Below are 5,463 nucleotides of genomic sequence, written 5' to 3' on the forward strand. Positions count from 1 at the left end.
ATGTCCCTCTCTTCCCCTCTCTGTCTCCACAGCAAATTCACTGTGCAGGAAAGAGGTGACACTGGGCCTATGCCCACTCCCTGATCCTTTCACACCATAGATGGGATCCTAGACCTTCCTGTGCTTCAGAGAGTCAACGTTACCTTGAATATTTCAAGATGAACAAGAACAATGAGCTCAAACATGGCAAATGAGAACAAAGGTTGGAGAACTCGCCAAGCCATAGGGCATAACTCTCTACAATGATTTCCACCCAGATATCACCACCTAAGCTACCACCTCACACACACCTCTGACCCCACAGTGCCCCCTGCATGCTCTCCTGCAAGTTTGCTGAGTGAATTCAGGCAGCACATCCTGACACCCCACTCAGGTGCCAGGAAGTGACTTGCAGGCGGTCACTGTGTCCCCATCCCGGAATCCTGTATGGTGGGGTTAGAGCAGGTAAGGGAGTCTGCAGAGTACCTAAGATTTCATTTTATTATTTCCTAGTTCCTGTTATTGTACTGTCTGACAGAAACCGCACACCCCTGGTGATTGGGTTCAAGCAGAATTGCCCAACAGCTACCCAGGGAATGTGTAGTTTGGCTCCAGTCCCTCCCTGGTCCCCAGCACGACACCTTGGGAAAGCACTCTTGATTGCTGTGCCCTCCTGCCCCTCCACACCATGTTCAGGTGTCTGTCTGCAGCCCCTTATGTTACCAGCTGCCCTGACTAGTGTCCCAGGAACACAGGCACTGGGCCTGACTGCTGTTGTATGCTGCATACGTAGTACAGGACCGCGGCCTCCCAACCCCAGCATCCCTGGGGCATTGGCTCCTGCTCTGCTCTGTTCCGTCCCCGGGTGACTCTGCCCTGGTGTCCTTCCATTCAGACCCTCGGGAGGAAGCACTCTGTCTTGTTCCCTGAGTGGCCTTTTAAAGGCCTGCTTGCCACTGCTCACACTAACAGTTACCCTTCCACATGAGCAAGTCTGACTTTGGCTTGGTTCTTATGACAGAGCTTGCATGGCGTTTGGGTGAGAACAGGCCCTAAATGAACAGCGGCAGAGAGTTTTTAACACCTGCTGCCCTGTCCTTGAGGTTGGCGAGGTGGAAGAAGAAAAACTGAGCTGTCCAGGTGGGGCTCAGGGAAAAATCAATGAGGAACACTGGGTGACCCTGAGGGACCAAAGGCAGACCCCAGAAGGGGCGTCTGCTTTTTCTGGAGCTCTTTAACACCCAGGATCAGATCTGGAGTGAGAGGAGTCCTAATTTCCAGCCCTAGAATTGGTTGCCTACCCCCCCTTCCCATGTCCCACCCCCATCCCCATAGCAACAGGCAGCTTGGATTTGCACCTTAGAAACATTGTTTGGTGGGGTGGACCCTGGAGTCTGAGACACAGCCGGGAGGCAGAGTCAGCCTCCCTAGGCCTAGGCAGAGGGCCACACACCTCACATCCTGCCTTTTGGGGGTTTCCCAGACCCTGCTATTCACCATGCTTCGGGAGCTTCACTGTCTCCCCACGAAGCATTCAAGGGGGACCTGTGTGCCCCCCAGGTCTGCCTGCTTCCTTCTCTGTGGCCTCGGGGGTGGCACAGCACCTGCAGGGGCATTCAGTCACAGAGGCAGCCTGGCCTTCCCTGAGAACGACCCGAATCCAGGGACGTGCTGCTGCTTCATGCCCTTCCCTTCCTTGACTGGGAAGTAGAGGGGTCTCCCTGGGAGAACAGAGAATGGAGAGAGGCACAGGGGACACACAACTGGGCCTGCCGTTCCCAGATGAGCAAATCAAAGCATCGGGGCTTGGTCAGGGTCAAGCAAGGGCTCCTGGCTGCTTTGCCCTTGGGTATAGCTGTCATATTGCAAAGCGCTGTCCCTGCCCTCCTGTCCTGGGATCCAGCCCACCCTGGCATGGCGGGACCCTGGTGCGGCTACCAGGCTGTGTGCACCTCTGTCCCCATCCTCCTGGTTGCCTTTGGTGCAGACAAGAGCAGAGCTGGGGCCTGCACAGGGGATCAGAAGGTGGGGTGAAGATCTCAGTGCTGGAAGAAGGAAAACAGGAAGGCAAAAGGCCCGGGAAACAGGGCCAGAGGACCAGGGCTGCCTCAGGGGCAGGCTGTGGACTTTGACTCCCACCTGCACACACAATATCTCCAGGGGGCCCTGCTGGGGCTAAGCCCTGCCTCCAGCCTAGGCCAGGGTGGCTCAGGCCTGAGTGGGTGGTGTCCCTGGCACCCAGAGACTCTCTCTAAATCTCTGAGTCCCTGTCATAAGCCCCAGAGACCTGGTCCCCACTCTCCCCGACCAGAACTCAGCCCCTCACCTGGTCCAAGGTGCTCGGACTCCCTGACAGGGTGAGGGTGACGTGAGCATCTGCTGGTGGCTTCTGGCCAGGCCGGTCTCCCATGCAGCGGGCAGGGGAAGGGAAGGGGCAGACGTCGGCTACGGCAGGGCAATGGCCAAGAAGGGGAGAGATGCTTCGCACGCAGGGCCACATGTGCCCGTAGGGCTCGCCCTGCACTGCAGTCAGCCCAGGAGGACAGGCTGCGCTGGGAGCTTGCCACTCACAGACGCCAAGGCTGGTGGCACACGCACACTCGTGCACACGCACACACGACCTCTCTGAATGCACTGCTGCAACACATTGGTCCACTGAAAGCTGGACTACATCATTCATCAATTCATGTCCAACAGCACACATGGGCCGAAGAACGTGGGACTAGCCACATGGGGCATCCACCATGGCCTCTCCCCTTCCCACAGCCCTGCCCATTGTCAGCTTGCCTTCCCAGCAACCTCCTGTGGGCCCTTCCCCAGACACGTGTAAACTCTGAGCTCCCAAGGTCCCTGCTGCCATGAGGCTAAGAGGAGCCTGGACAGAGGGGCTGCCAGGGACGTGTGCTTGGGGCACAGGGTGGAACCAGAGCTGCTCCTGGGATGGGCAGGGACCAAAGCCACATTTGGGGGACAAACGCCTGCTGGTTCTGCAACAAGTTAGGCCTCTTCTCCTGGGAAAGCTGAAGGGACGCTGCATACACGGAGCCCCTCATGACCCCCATTTCTTCAAAATCACAGAACTTTTGAGGGGAATGGACTTGGGGAGTTGGCAAAAGACGCCTTGTGAGCAAATAGTGGCACCGCATGACCACGGCTCCTCCTCGACTTTATGAGCTGGCGCCCAGGCTGCTGAACCCAGTGACTGGGACAAACTCCACGCTGAGTGAGCACGGGCTCTGCCCTAATGGCTTCCATCTCTGTGGCCCTTTGACCTCCTGGTCACCAGTGCCTGCCCATGGGACCGAGGGGACAGCATCAAGAGGGCCACCAGGGTGAGGGATAAAGGGAGAGCAAGAGCCAGACCTGAGGGAAAGAGGAGCAGAAGTCCAGAGCTGCTGAGTCTGCTGGGAACCTGGACAGAAGTGACTGCAGCCCACAGCTCACATGAGCACACACATGTGTGCATTCATGATGCAGCACATGCATGACACAGCACTGTGCAGAATCCACATGGAAGCTCAATTACCACGCATGATAAACATCTCCATGCACTGCACAGCACATATGTGTTCCCCAGACACACAAACACAAGCACACACCACAGAGCATCACATTCTGTGCATATCACACAGACCACACCAATTCATGTAGCATGCAGTACCTTAGAGCACACATACATCACAAGTATGCACATGAATACCACATACTACACATATGCACACATTCATACATGAACCATACCACAGAACACACACAGTGCTTATGCCACCAAGACAACATACCTGCACACACCACACCACAACACACAGAGGACACACACAAACACACGCTTTATGATGTCACATACAACATACGCATGGATCAAACATATGGCAAAGCTCTCTCATGTATCCCATGTGCAAATCACACTACACACATCACATACCACAAATACTACACAACACACACATGACCCATGTTTCACAAGTGCTTCACTTCTTCAGTTGGTGCATGCTTCACACTTCATAACACACACCATACACGGAGAGACACATAGGACTCACGCACTCACGAACCACACCCACACAGCCTATGACAACAGTGGCAAGTCCTTGAGAGCTAGAGCGTCTCACCTGCAACCCCAAACCCACGCACTTATTCATCACAAAGCGCCAGCACAGCAATTAAACTGGAGCCCTGAGGGCTAAGTTTAGCAAAAACAACCTATATATTAACAGTTTTCATCTTAAAAAGAAAACACACCAGCAGAGATTCTTGGGCTGCTGACAGCTATTACCGCAATGTAAAAGTTCACACCTGATGTGCTTTTGCGCAGTGAACGTGATCTTTGCCGTCCTATGTATGCATGTAGTTTGCCAAGCCTTGGCTAAGGAAGCTTGGCTTGTGAGCGGACACAGGGGCTCTACGTGCTCGCTGTGTGTGGCCCGTGGGCCACAGGTTTGCCACTGCTGGCCTAAGGCCCAAGAAGCAGTGGCCTCACAGCTGAATGGCAGGGGCAGTGAGAGATGAAAAATCAGGGCAACACTAAAAGATACAGTACGGGCAGAGAGGAAACACCAGAAAAAACATGGATATCCAGGATTTTTTGGATGCAATTCAATGGTTTTAAGTAGAGGATAATTTTGCCACCTTGGACACTGGAAAATAACTAAATACTGTTTCATTGTCACAGGTGAAGGGAAAGGGGGACTGCTGTCACAGAGCCAGGCAAGGATGTTGCTCAGCACCTGAGGCTGGCACTAAACCCAGGAGAACAGGAGGGTTGGTTCCATTATCAGGGTGCCCATCTCCACCAACCATGCCCCAGATGCAGAAGTCAGTGTCCCTGGCCACCTGTGCCTCATGCTGAGCCCGTGTCCTCTTATTCCAGCATGCACTGGCACCTGCCTGCACCAACATCTGGCCCACAGCCACCAGGTCTCTGAGGGCCCCTTGGCTGACTCATGAGCTCCTCCCTGCTGCTGAGTTCTGGGCTCAGGCCCAGCAGAGGCACCAGCAGGAAGGGGTCGCTCCCGTGCTCCTCAGCCTGCGCTTAGCCCTCTGGGTGAGGTCATCCAGAGCTGCCCGCCCCCTGGGTCCTGACCCTTCCGGGTCTTGCCAAAGCCTGAAGACACCACCATGCCATTGGGGTGTGGACAATGTCAGCCACTCTATGAGCACACCACCACCTTTGCAACAGGGCGCTGGCAAGGATGGGACTTCCACACATCACAGAGGACTGCTTATATCTGGGACTGGGTGGAGGCCCTGGCAGGGCTGCATGGCCTCTCCCAAGTTGAAACCTGCCCCGGGATAAGCTGCCATAGGACCCAACCTGACAGTCTCCTGCCTGTGGACGCTCCTGGACTCTGGACCGCACAGCCAACCCCTCCCGGGCACGGGCTGGAGTAGGGTGGGCCCTCCATTCTCAGGGTCCTTCTTGTCCCTGGAAAGCAGCAATTCTAGAGGTGTGGAGATGGAGCCTTCAGATGTGAGACCAGCAGA

Source organism: Octodon degus, unplaced genomic scaffold (genome assembly GCF_000260255.1).
Source record: "Octodon degus isolate 3935 unplaced genomic scaffold, OctDeg1.0 scaffold00027, whole genome shotgun sequence".
Classification (NCBI taxonomy): Eukaryota; Metazoa; Chordata; class Mammalia; order Rodentia; family Octodontidae; genus Octodon; species Octodon degus.